Source organism: Pteronotus mesoamericanus, unplaced genomic scaffold (assembly GCF_021234165.1).
Source record: "Pteronotus mesoamericanus isolate MK-2021 breed Mesoamerican mustached bat unplaced genomic scaffold, CSHL_Meso_final scaffold_651, whole genome shotgun sequence".
Lineage (NCBI taxonomy): Eukaryota > Metazoa > Chordata > Mammalia > Chiroptera > Mormoopidae > Pteronotus > Pteronotus mesoamericanus.
Window position 1 is genome coordinate 33,753,402 of NW_026555325.1, and position 14,537 is coordinate 33,767,938.

A 14,537-nucleotide genomic window follows, 5' to 3' on the forward strand; every position below is an offset into this window, starting at 1 on the left:
AGGTCTTCCTGGGCCCTCTCCTCTGAGCGGCTGCTGCCTTCCACAGGCAAATTCCCTTTTCTCGGGACCATTAATCTATTTCTTTTCAATTCTGCATCTTGATTATGTAAACTAATGAAAGTTTCTAGGTAAGGCATTTTGTCCCATTTCCCTGATCTTTGACAAAACTCTAGTTACAGTATAATACAGTAATTTAAAGACTTATTCAGCAGCCAGCTCTCTCCTGAGTCTAGATTATACAATACACAAGCCAAAGGATATTACACTAAAAACCACTTTCTCTTCAGTTATAGGTTTATAAGCAAAGGTGGACCAATCAGCCAAAGTTTGCCCCAAAGGGCTATTCCCAGGAACAGAGGATTCCCCCCCACCCCCGCCCTCCCGTTCTACCAGACGGAGCTCTGTAATCCAGACGCATCTTTATTCCTGATGATCTAAATTGTGACCCGGGATTGTAACCACAAACAGAAAGCTCAATGATTCGGTCAAATGAGAAGATGATGCGAAGCGCTGAGAGTCGGAGGAGGACAGTCCCCAAGGGAAATCACTTGGCAGCTGCTAGGGGGCCTCCGAATCCTCGCCCCAGGGCCCCTCAGTCTGGGCGGCCAACGGGACTCCCCGCCAAATACCCAGGCTTATCAGAAAGTCCCAAAGTCTGTCCTGGCGCGGGGTCGCCAGAATAGAAAACCGGAAAAGTCGGTGTTCGCGCTGCCTGTCACCTACCAGACCCAATAAGCAGAGACAGGGACTGAATCTTTATGGGCACTTTACTCAGGCAGTCGGCGATCTGAGAAGACAGTGGGTTTGTACCCTAACAGACGGCCTTCTGTTCCATTTTTAACCGAACCTTATCAGAAGGAGAAGAAAAGTGTAGATAAGGGGTTTGGGATTCAGGGAAAAGTTCATCAGATAAAAGCTGCAGCATTCTTTCATCTGTGCCCTGGGTGGTGGTCTTCATCTGTGCCCTAGGTGGTGGATGCCTCGCCAGGAGCACAACGGCTCAGATACCATCTTAATTGCTTGCAGTCCTCCTGAGGCGCAAAGGTGGAACTGCTTACGGTGTCCTGGGGTCCAGGTGGGTCATACCTTCAGTTCCTGAAACAATAGCTTTGTACAGACATTGATTACTAAGCTTATTAGCTACTTCCTGAAACTAAAATTTTACAACATTTGGTCTCTCATCAACACCACTATCTCCCATGCATGGGTTTGGGAAATGCTTTTGTTTGTGAAATGCTTTTCTCACGATCTCACGAAAGAGGCCCGCTTCTACCAGCAACATCTCCCATTTGTTTTCTATGGTTTTCCAACTCTTCCCGCCTTTTTTCTCTCCCATTATTTTCCTCCCCCCCCCCCCGAAATTATTGTAGTTCTTTCCCATTCTTAGTAATAAATATAAACTATAGCAATAATAACAACTACAATTTAACTATAGCTTATTATGTACTCAGCGCTTTATCGACATTATCTTGTTTAATGTTGAATTAGATTCCTCAGAGCTTGAATTGTCTTCAGTTTTGTTTTGTTTGCCATTTTGTTTCCCATGTCTTTGTCTTCTTGAAGAAGCTTCTTCAACTAGGCAGTCTTTCAAGATGAATAGCTCCTGAGTGTTCCTGAAGGGTGTCACTTTCAACCTGAAGCACGCTATTGTGTCTATTTACTGGCTTCATGAATTAATGATACTTGTACAGTCATTATCCTGAGAGCATTTTGTTGTCCTTAAAGAGACGCAGTTCATCTTGCTTGGGATATGACTGTGGTTTGGTTCTCAATAAAAGACAGTTTACATGCTAGTGGGAACCTTTGTATTTTTTAGTATTCTGTTGTGAGCTACTTTCCTTAGACAGGTTCCCTGAAAAGAAAACCCCTCTCTTCTCTCAGTTGATCGTTTTTTATGTAGACCTAATCTGTTTCTCAAACACCAACAAGGAAAGTATCAAGTGTAACAATGCTCTTCCTTTTTGCTGCATGTAACAACCAAGCCACAAATGCCCAGGCCTCATAACTGGATGGGAGGCTTGGGGTGGCGGGGCGGGGTGGGGCGGGGCCGGGCGGGGGGGGGGGGCGGGGGGGGAGGTTTGCGCCTGTGGTGAATGCAGGCATTAGAAACATGTAGAGTGCTGTCCAAACTGGAATGCAGAAGAACTTAAGTTCAGCCCTTAATTCGGATCATCGTGGCCCCTTTCACAATACTGTCATTGCAAGTCTGATTCCAATCATAGCGACGGAAAAAAAAAATTACAGCTTGCTGAAAAGTTTGCCTTGACTGTCTTAGGATCCTTGGGTCAGAAAATTAAACTGACAAAGATAGATAAATAGGAGAAAAGCACGCAATTTATAATAATGGGAAAATTCCCCTCTTTAATTTTATGCATATCTTAAAACAGAATTTCTCAGGAAAAAAAATTCCCCTCGCCATTTGCTCTATTATATGGGATGGATATCTCAAATTTTGTTAACAAGTTATTTACTTGTTAAAGTAAATAAAGTCTGGGCATTTCTAAAAGATATATTTGTTCTGCTGCTCTCCAGTGTAGATGTTTTATCAAGATTTTTTAAAAGTTAACAACATTAATTCTGAGACAGGCTAGTGAGCCAGGACAAGTATAATAGGGAAACAGACAATAAGTAAACAAGCAGTTTGCAGCCACCTAGTAAATCCTACCCTCTCTAAACCAGGACATCTCCCCAACCAGAGGGTAAATGGCTTAAATCACCCTACTCCAGGAGATAGATAGCAGAAATCCAATTAGTGCCATTTGCCAATCACACCCAAGGACAGAGGAAGTTAAGGGAATAAATCTCATTTTGGTATATTAGCATAAAGCTGTTAAATATTCTATTGAGAACCTCTCCTAAGTCCCCAGCTTTTAAAAACCCTCAAAACACTGGGTCCCAGTGTGCCCTCTCCCTTCCATCTCTTCTTCCCCTACAGGCATGATCTCCTACTCTCTAAAGGCCCTCGTGAGACTTGCAACCAGAGAGCAATGGGCAGGGGCAGTTCCTCCTGGGCTGGCCCCCTGACCCTGTCTCCAAAGCCCCTTTTCTCTGACTTTCCGGAGAGCCAAAACAGTACCACCTAGGCTCTCTTGTGGCTTCTTCTATCCCTAAGCCCTTCCTTGTTTTCCTGTCCCCAGCTTTAATAAAAGTCCTCTAAAAATCACCTGGAATCCTGCTGTGAAATCTTTCCTGCACAAAGTCAGCCCACACACTACCAGCGCAGCACTTGACAGACGGGCTCAGGGCCAGGTCCCCTTTCAGGTAACAAGTCTAGTTTAAAAACAAATGATTAAGAAGACAAAAACATAAAGCAATCGTTGTTAATACTTAACTGTCTCTTGTGGAAATCCTCATTCCTCCTGAGTTTGCCGATTTCAGCATCTGAAAAATCAGACGTTACTATGGACTAGGAAAGGAAAAGAAATCCCATTGTTTCACCCCTTCCAGGGTTCCACCCTTAATGAGGGGCAGACCTGTAAATTTGCCAAAGGCGAGCTGGGTTGAGGGCAAGGAGACACCTCCCTTAGCCCAGCTGACTGTTGGACCCTTGCTGAAAGTTCTGGCTCACCAAGGTAAACAGAACTTCGAAGACTGAAACCAAACAAATTAAAGATGCTTAAATTTTTAAAAGGTCATTCTGCAGATAACTATTCTTATTGAAGTGTAGGTGAATGTGCCATCCAACGAATGCCTCTTTGTCTCAAGGATTACTTTGGGCTCATTATTGTTAAGAAATTGCAGATGCAGAAGAAGCTCTGAAAACAGAATAGAAATTACCATTGTGTAAGGGAAATCTACATTTATAAAGGAAATTTACATTAGAAAGGGGGCTATACCAGGAAGAGGGTAGTTCCCAGGTGGTTTTGCACCCGAGGGACTTCCCTGCAACCTTTGTTTACCAAACATTCCTCTTCTCGACTTCCTCTGAATTGCGTCTCCCTTTGAAGTACCAGCTCCTACCCAGGGCCTTAGCTCAGAATGGTATATAAATGTCAGTCTTCTGGCCACATTTGGGTCTCATTTTTTTTGTGTGGGTTACCATGTAAGTAATTAAAATTGTTTTATTTTTCTCTTGTTAGTCTGAGATTACTAGACTGCTCTGAAGATAAGAGTGGGCGTCAGGGAGAGAGGTTAGGTGGTGAACAGAAAGGGAAAAGGACCCATGAACAGGAACAACAGTGTGGTGATTGCTGGGGGGAAGGTGGTATGATGGGACTAAATGGTAATGGGACAAAAATACAGTAAAGATTAAATAAAAAAAATAAAATATCAGACACTAGGGCCTAAAGAAAAGAGTGAGATAAATATCTTTAAAAGATGAAAAGATATATATGTAAACTGGTCAGTTTAGACCTGGCTCCTGACAAGGGCTCAGTAAATTATAAACTTTGTCATTGTTGGTATTAGTATTTTTATTAGATCTTACAACTCAAATTCATATGACCAGGCCTGAGACAGAAATGGTAAAGCTCCGTTTGACTCTTGTCCAGGTAAGCACTTAGCACTTGTTTCAGGCTTTTCGTTAATCTTTTTGTTTAAATCATTCTCTCAGGCCTTTTCTTTTTTCTGTTTTGTTTTTATATTGCTTTAAGATACTGTGTTAGTAGTGGGTCAATTTTTAAATTTCTTAAAATTTTATTGTGTAGTTAACTTCCCCCCCCAAATAAATACACCAAATAAATAAATATTGTCTCCAGGCCCTGGCTATTTTAAAAGGGTTGTATCTCGGGGACTTGGCTATACAAGTTTGTATTTTCCTAAATACTAAATACTATGGTAGCTTGGTAAATTAAATAAAATTCTGTAAATTTTAATAGATCCCAAAGAATCCAATCTGATATTATTACATTAAAAACTACAGTTAAAAACAAACAAAAACACTGTTGTGTGTGTTGAAAACAAAGTCTGGAAAAAATGCAGTAAAATATTAACTTGTGGATGGTGGGAGAGCAGGCAGTTTGTATTTTCTCCTGTTTAATACTTCAAAAATGAATGTAAATTACCTGTATCTTATTTTAGTTCATTGAAAATGTACTTATGTAAATAATATAATCTAACATCTTTAGATAAACCTACGAGAGAGAGCTTTCTATCTCCTCCGCCCAGTTGGTTCTTTTTGTATCTCACTGGACTCTGAAGGAATCACGCCAGTTATTCACGATGTGCCCAGTTTGCCGTCTGCCCCCTAATTCCAGCCAGGCATTCTCAAGGGGTAACCAACAACCCTTGGCAGAAATAGATACCACTGCCACCGAAAAAGTTCTCTGAGATCTTGTTCTATCCCATGTGAGCTGACAATTTGGCCTTTGGGATTGAGATAGCCCTAAATTTTAATCCATCACTTAGGGGCTGTACCGTGGTAGATACACATTCCCCATCTATAGAATGGGTACAAGTGTTTTTGGTGGAAATTGGGCTTTTCCACAGGATCACAGGAAAGCAGTTCAGGACCCATACACAGGAGATGTGTGGCAAGATGCTTTATTTGGGTGAAAATAGAAGCTGCCCCCTTGGTTTCGAATGTATTTTTATCTGCCTGTCCTGCCATGGGAAAAGTCCAACTGCGTCCTCAGCAAGACAAAAACAAAAGCTAAGATTCAGAGTTTCTGCTTCATATTAAATCACAGTCCTTCAGAACCCATGCCGACTGTTGTGGGCTCCAGTAGCTGCTAGACTCCATGGTCACAGCCATGTGCTGCCAGGTGAGAGAATGTGCAAACAATGGGGTGGGTGAATAAGAGAGAGAGAGGGAGAGACTTTATTTTTTCCCCTGGGATTATATTGGGTTGGGTTTGGGACAGACCAGGTGCTTTTCAAAATAACCTATGAACTTCTCAAGCTTTTGCAGGTTTTTTGACAGGTTCATTCCCTAGTTAGACTGACAGGCCTCTATGTCAGACACCACCCCCTGCACGGCCCCCCCCCACCCAACAATCCGGTACTGGAGGGGGTGAGGGGCGGAGTGTTAATCCCCTTGGCAAAACTGCTATGATCCTCTGGGGTGTGAAGCTTGTGAAGTGAACAGGCTTATGCTCCCCAGTTTATTAAGCTCCATGTTTAATTCCATTTGCTTCCATTAATTATTAATAATTAGCTCACTACCTATGGTGACACAAGGATCCTGACTTGACAGGAGATTTGTGAGTATGAGACAGGAGTATAGAACTTCAAACAAAGTGCCTGGCAAGAGCCAGCACTCAACACATGGTAGCCATTCTTGTCATTCTTCTCTGTAGATAAAACAGCCCTTTCTACCATTTCCTAAACGTGAACATCTTTGAAAGGAAGGGCCTCCTCTACACAGCCAGCCTTGCCGGTGAACAGGAACCAGCTGCCCTCCGTCGGTTTTGCAGCATGAAGATGCATGCACCTCTTCAGATAATAGTCTTCTACATATCTATCTTTTTACATACAGACAGAAACATAGATAGCTAAAATCTGTATTTAGTTCAGCTGCTTATAGTGATTTAGCAGCTGTTAAAATGACTACCAAATCATAAAAGTTACTGCTAATCCTTAAATAATTTAGTGTTCTGCTTATGCTTCTAATTTATTAACCACCTGTATTCTTCAAGAGCTTCTTCCTCTCTAAATAATTAAGTTGATAAAATACTTCTTGAACAGTGTTCATTTTAAGATTTGTCAAGACTGCTGAATATGCCTTAAAAAAGATTCTAAGTCCGTATCTCTAAGACTCTTAAGGCTAAAGCCAGTGGTCTCTCAAATCACGCTGCCTCAGCTCAAATTCTAGCCCACCATTTCAAACTACGTGACAGGTTTCTTAACCCCACTGTGTTTCAGTTTCCCCAACAGTACAGTGTGCATCCTATCTAATAAGGTGTAGTGCTTAGAATGGTGAGAGCCCAGCACAGAGTCAGTGGCTGTTATTAAATGTGAAATAGACTTCACAAACATTTGCGACTCCATCAGTCCATCAGAATGGAAAACTGCCTACATGCTAGATTCTGTTTCAAATGATAACCATTGTCAGAAAAAGCATTACATGTGCATACAATTGTCAAAGGAAAGAGAACACAGCATGCAGACAGTCTCAAGTAATTTCTGCATGACAGATGTTACTGGAAGTTGAGTGACAGAACATTATTCTCTCCCACAGAGAAACTTGGTTTGGGGGTTTCCAAGAAACTACAGTAATAGCTAGTTGACTCTGCCACCAGTCAAGTTCAGTCATCTCAGATGTGTTTGAATGCTGAGTCTCTTATTTGTTTAATCCCCGGTTTTGCTCCCTTTATTCCAGCCTCCCCCAGTAGATGTCCCCATGCATGTGGAAGTACTTGAGGAAGACCCACAGAAGCATACCCCACAAGTGGACACATCAAAACTATTCCCTACCATTAGCCGGAAACTTGCTGAGCTGATTGAAGGGCACAGAGCTTCTTAGGCAGTCTTTGTTCCTCCCTCCATTCTGTGTGCGCTCACTCGCAACAAGGATCTCTGTGTGCACCGGCACCCGTGACGATTCTGTTTCCAGGTATAAACGATACGGCTGAGGATCAGGCCTTTGCCTTTTAAGCCTATGTTTTCTGCAAAGTCAATTCCCAAAGATACCAAGGATGTGCTTCAAAGATTCTCATTTGAATTTTTATTTCCATAGTGAAATGCCCTATGACCTAATTATTATTATTATTATTATTATTATTACCCTGAGCTAGAAAAGGTGATTTGCTTTATTTGGTAATTGAGAGGAAAACTTTGAGCCAGAAAGATCTTCTGACATTTTATATCAGTAAATTGGAAGGAAAATTCATTCTCCCCTGGGGAGGGTGGGGGGTGGAGATCAGCAGAAATGTTTGGCGATGGGCTACATGTGATATGGAAGCATTTTTGTCTAATTTGTTATTCTAATAAACTTTCAGAGCTCTGAGAATTTCATCGTTGGTTGTGACAAGTTGGAGGTTATATAGGAGGAGTGTTATATGTCTAAAGTTAATAATAGTCTGTGGGGAATATATTTAACCATGTGTAAATATTTGGTGTGGCAAAACAGAATAGGCCCAATGTTAGGCCCAGCAGGAAAGTACCAGAACACTTTAGCTGAAGACTACATGGGCAGCCCAATATCCAACTGCTTCTTCTGTAGATTTAACACTTGATTTTAATACAGACTATGCAATTAAGGGTTAAAATGGTCTAATTGTTTCTATAGGTTGATTTTCTTCTCACTCTACAATAGCTCTCTCCTCTTCAGAGTCCTTTGAACATCCAGTTCAAATAATGTCCTTTGAACATCCAGTAATTCCACAAAAGTAATAGACACAGGGAAACTGACACTATCAACTTGACTGACATGAAAATGAATTCGGATAAAAACATCAGTGTTCAGATGTCAGACCAGGCAGCTTCCTTTTTCTAACCACATGTCCAGTGACAAACAAAACATGCCCTTCTATAAAACAAAATACACTTAAAAATTTAGATATTTATATATTATATGGTAACCTGGTGGCCTGGTTTATAATACCAGCTCTGCAAATTCTCTGTGACCTTAGGCAAATTACTTAACCTCTTTTGTGTTACAGTTATTAGTTCAGTGAGTCAGACATTTAACAAATCTTTCATTATTATTTGAGTTGCATAGACTTGGTGATAGAAAGGGAGACAAAGGTAATAAAGTTATCTTCAGACCCATATAACTGAGGTTTTCATTTCTGTAATTTATTGTTTATTTTGAAAAGCTTTCCTTTCATTGTTATCTGAATATTCATTTCTTCTTTATAGCACTCTGGTCTTCTTTAGTATCTTCTCATCTCTCTGAGGATATTAATGTCCATTTTTAATGTTTATTTTTCCCTGCAGAGCCCCTGTTTTCACCGAGTTGCTTTCTTTCTCTCTTTTTGGTTTCTGTCTCTCTCTTTCCTGTTACATGCTTTCCTCCAGTGTCATCTTTTACAGTGAGGAAGAAAAGCTGATGGGAAACTGAGAACACACAAGTGTAGCTTGTGAACTGTGGTCTCACCATAGAGCGATGCCTTTCAAAATGCTTTGGCCAAGTGAACATTAACAAATCCATTTTACATGATAACCCTTTATATGTGAATGTGTGTGTGCTTAAATAAAAGTTTCACCATAGTTCAGCAATACTTCATTATATGGCACACATTCTCTTACTTTCTTTTCTATTTTATGAACACAACCTACTAAACTGATTTCATGATGCAGTAATGCATGGTCGCCATAGCTTGAAAAGCACTGGTAGAGGCGCTTTCGCCAAGCTGTTGCCTTGGGGACTCCCTGGCCAGCCCTTCTGTCCTTGGACTTTTTAGACAAGTACCCAGAAGACACTTCCCCTTTTTGCTGCATGTTGAGTTCATGCCTGGTGGCCAGAGCTCTGGGAGTCAAATAGGCGTGGAAGCTGGAGGCCTTGATCTTTGATACTCTCCAGGTGACCTGTCATCAATCACCTGCTGTCAGGTGTGGACTTCCTCACTTCAGTGTCCCTCTGTGTTACCCACAGCAGACAGAGCCTCCAGTCTCGCGGGAGGGGCAGCCACTCAGTGGCTCCAGTGGGGGAGGGGAAGGACTGCGGCTCCAGCTGCTCTGAACACTGAATTTCAGTCTTTCTTTTTGTAGCTCACCTGTACTCTCTTCTGAAAGAAATGCAGTGTTACCCATTCCCCCATCTTCAGGGAATTCTGCGCTGTGTAGGGCTTCAGCACATATCACCCCAGGATGTGCCTTTGTTGTATGTGGATTTTTTTGAACTAAAGACGGCCAAGACCCTGTGAGCTCAAGGCAACCTTCTGTGCCCCTTCCCCACTTTAACTACCTGGGAGAATTTTAATTAGGGGCCCTGTCCTTAAGAGGTTATCAGAGACAACCTGACTATATGGCAGGGCAAACTGCTGATGACTGCACGTGTGCTCTCCCTGCAGTTCCTTCTGGAACCCCAAGGGCCTTCGCCTCACCCCTAGCTCAGAATGTCACACTAACTCATTTTCCCTTTCTGTCTCAGAACCTTGTGTGCATGTGGGCTCTCTGACTCATGTATGCGGGGTTCCCCTATACATGCATGTAGCTATATTTGGTCATTTGTCCTTGCTAATCTGACTTGTGTCTATCTGATTATTAGACCAGCTGAAAGAACCATGAAAATAAAGTTTCTTCCTCCCCCATTCCTGTGCATGGGTCTGTTTCTTTGTTTTCTTCATTGATGGATGGCTAAGGAACCCATTTTCTCCATTTGATTAACCATTCCACTCCCTTTTTCAGCTTCTAAACTTTTTGCATTTGTTTCCCCTCTTAATCTCTGTTTTGCGCAAAATATGCACAAAATACTTTGCGTATAATACGCAACCGTGTGTTTGGCTCCAACTTTCCGGGGGAAAAAAATATTTTGTTTCAATTTTTTAATTCAATTATTTATATTTAGAAACAGAACCAATGATCATATTCCAGGGTATTGTTTTGCATATGGATATGGTTATTTCTTTATAGAGTTATACTTTTAATGCATAAGCATATATAAAAGAATTAAAGGCATTTATGTAGATATGGAATTAGTACTATCCATGTATGATGCACATCCTCATTTTTCCCTCAAAAATTTGGGCTAAAAAGTGCACATTATACACAGCAAAATGTAGGTATGTTCCCTTCTCAAACCCCACCCAACTCAAAGTAACAGGGTTTTCAAAACTGGTATCAAACCAACCTTTAGCCTGACCTGTGTGGCTCAAGGTTGGGCATCCGTCTGCAAAGTGAAAGGCTGCTGGCTTTGTTTCCAGGTCAGGGCATGTGCCTGGGTTTTGGGTTTGGTCACCTGTTTGGGGATGTGGAGGGGCAACTTTTCTCTCACATTGATACTTCTCTCCCTCTCTTTTTCCCTCCATTCCCCTCTCTAAAAATATTTTTTCAACCCAAACTTTAAAGTAAATAAAACCTTTTCAACTAGCCTTTGCATATATGTTCATATCTCCTTTAAATTTTTTATAATTTAATATTATGGCATAATTTCCCTGTGTAATTAAAAACTTGAACATCATTTTAAATTACTGCTTATATACCATTGTCCTGTCTTAGTAATTTCTCACCATCATGGACATTGGGCTTGCTTCTAATTTTCCCCAGTTATAAATAATACTGTAATGAACTCTGTTTATGAAATCATGTTTTTATCTTAGATCATTTCTTTAGGATAGATTTCTGGAAGAAAAAACATTATGTGGAAATGAGGGAGAATAAAGATAGATGAAAGAACAAGCAAATCCTCAGAGGAGGAGGTCTATACTAGATAGTCTCAAACATGGTTTGCCTCAGAACAACAGCCTAAAAGGCTTGTTAAAACTGCCTGCTGAGCCCATCCCTAGAGTGAAAGATTCAGCAGGTCTAGGGTGGAAACCTATGAGAATTTGAATTTTTAACGAGTTCCAAAGCCCCACCTAAAGCTATGGGCCAGGAACCAGGTTCAGAGGACACTGATCTAAACCACAGACAGAAAAATTGTCTTGAACAACAGAAGATAAGGAGGAAGGTTAAGAAGAGATGAAACTGCAGAAGTGTTTGTTACGGAGAAACTAGGCAAGAAATTGCATCTTTATTTCTGACTGAAGTAGGAAGTGGAATCCTCAGCAAAAAAGAAGGTAAGAGCAGAGGGAGGGTAAATGGTTTCGGTAAATCTCCACGGAATTTAATAAAGGAACTGGCCTGAAACCGTCTAAAGCATTAATTAGTGGCATTGAGAATCCAGCCTAAATTAGACATCGTAATTTTGAATGATACTAGTCTTCTACAAGAAGCCGTGATCTTTACAAGAGTGTTCAGCTCCCAGGGAAGGCCTGATGTGCCAGTAGGGCAGCACCACAATGGCTGAAAGAGCTGAGGCTTTGGCAGCAAAGTTAGAGACCAGTGAACTGAAATCAGAGCCAGGAGAACTCATACACCATCTCCTCTACTGTGGGTGTGGTGCGGGGAGCCGGTGGGTGTCCTCCGGAGTTGGCCAGGTGGGGGTGATGGAGGCAGGCCTGACAGAAGTTACAGGTGCTAAAAGCTGCATTGAGTTGCTCCCGTAGGGATGGGAAGGTCAGAGTGCTCACAGAAAAAGTGGACGTCTACAGGGTTGCTTTTCGTACGCGAGAAACCTAGGCGTCTCTCAACCAGGATGGAGACTCACAGGAGAAGGCACTGTTGTGACCATTCATTCATTGCTATATTAATTCCTAGAAAGCTAGAGTTGGGGGGCTGAGGTTCTCTGTTACCCCAGAGTCACCAGCGTTCTCGATGCTCCAGGCAACCATTACCAATTCATCAGAGTTATACTCAAAACAGTGAAACGCTTGCCATGGCTGGTGTGGCTCAGTTGGAGTGTTGTCCTGTAAACTGAAAGGTTGCAGGTTAGTTCCCAATCAGGGCACATGCCTAGGCTGTGGGTTTGGTCCCTGGTTGGGGAGCACACAAGAAACAACCAATTGATGTTTCTTTCTCACATTGATCTTTCTCTCCCTCTCTCTCCCCCTCTCTTCCCCTCTCTCTAAAATCAGTAAGCACGTCCTCAGGTGAAGATTTTTTTAAAAAAATGTCTTATCTTTAACAGCATTGAATCTCCACTCTGTGGCTTTCATCACATCAAACATTAAACACATTTTTTTAAAGAGAAAAAAGAAGGAAGGAAAGAAAAGGAAAAGGAAAAAAGAAACTCCCTTGCCATTCCTGTGCTAGACATCAGGAATACTAAGTCCCTATTCTGAAGGATCTTAATGGGTGAGGTGAGGTCAGTCTGAGGGATGAAATAGTCTTCTTGATGGGGGCTCAGAAAAGAAACACTAAATGTTACCAGAAGAAACCACCAAACCTGTAGAGAATTTTTGTAAGTTTATTTGAGCTGAACTGGCTCTATATGCTGGGCAGCAAAATCTCAAATGCCCTGGAGAATAGCAGTTTTGCGGTTTCTTTTATGCACTTGAAATTAAGGAGAGAATGTAAAGATTATATGGAGGTAGGAGAAAACAAGGCGAGGACTGGGTGACAGGATAATGAACAAGGCCATGTGCTCCACTGAGGGGAGATACAGCTTATTCAAAGGCGTGCTGACCTAGACGCACAGAAACAACTGACAAGGCTTGCTTAAGGCAAAGATAAACCTTTCACTAAAAAGTTATATGCCTAGGGCAGGACTACCCCCCATGGCCTCCCCAGTTAGGAATTTCTCAGGAGGTCACCCTTTGAGGTTACTTTCCAAAAAACCCCTTTTCGTCCACAGTAATCAACTTGTTACCGGACTGAAGGGGCTGGTTTGCCTGTGCGCATCAAAGCCAAATAAGATGAACAGGAGTGTGCAGCCAAGAAGGTGAGGACTTTAAGGAGATGGCACATGCCCAGAGTCATGGGTGAGCTACTGCTCAAACACCTGGCTCCCCGATGGCTTCCAGGGGATAGATCAGACAGGGAGGAAAAAATCATTGATCACGGTGACTGAGAGTTAGGGCTGTGGTCTGCGCTGACTGGTCGGTGCTAGGGCAAAGGGTGATTGGTCATTACTTGAGGTCCTGATGTCGGCCTGGGAGTTGTTCGAACTTCACAAGGGTTTGTTCTGTGGGATCATTCTGCTTTCCTGGGTCTGGAGCTAAAACACAACTGAGGCCAAGATATGATCTTTAGTTGGATTGAAAACTCTGTCTCTGTGGTCAGCAGACCCAGGACCTTGTTTCTAAGACTGCTGGACGCTGACCCAGGCCTCATTTTCCTGGGGGCTTAATGATTAAGCAAGGCAGAGAGAGGTGGGTGAGTCAGGGCACTGGGTAAGGACAGTTTGAGTCAAGGAAAACAAAACAAAACAAAACAAAACAAAACAAGGGCCAGATTTAAAGAGAATGAGCTGTTACAAAGTTTAGAAAGTAAGGAAGAAAATACCTTCTCAGAGCACATTCCTTTGTGAGGCAAAAGCTCTTGACACCAGTATATCCTAAGAAGGAAGTTCTCAAAATGCAAACAAACCGCTTAAAACAAAGAGTATAGATTATTTCTCATTGGCTGCTATTTCTGGTCTACCTTCGGAGAGGAGTTAACTTAGGCTAAGTAAAAGGAGTAGAGGGTCCAGGTGAGATATTTGTTGCTGTGCTATAAAGTCAATGGGACCCACCGCAAAGACTGGAGAGCCTTTGCAAATTAAATTCTAGGGCAGCCTGGCCTGCAGGGAGTGTATAAACAAATGCACTGCTCCTGGGTATCATTTACTCTTACTCTACCTGTGAAATTAACTGCATTTAAAAAAAATTAATTTATTTTCCAATTACAGCTGACATACAATGTTATATTAGTTTCAGGAGTACAACATAGTGATTAGGCTGTTATATAATTTACAAAGTGATCACCCCAGCAAGTCTTAATACCATACATAGCTGACACCATACATGTAGCCATTACAACATTATTGACTATATTTCCTACTTTACATCCACGTAACCGTTTTTACAACTGGCAATATGTACCTCTTAATCCCTTTCAGCTTTTTCAATATAATTTAGGAAGTCACTGGAGTGTCCCGAGAGACGATAGTGGTTTAGAGGAGAACAATGCGGTAT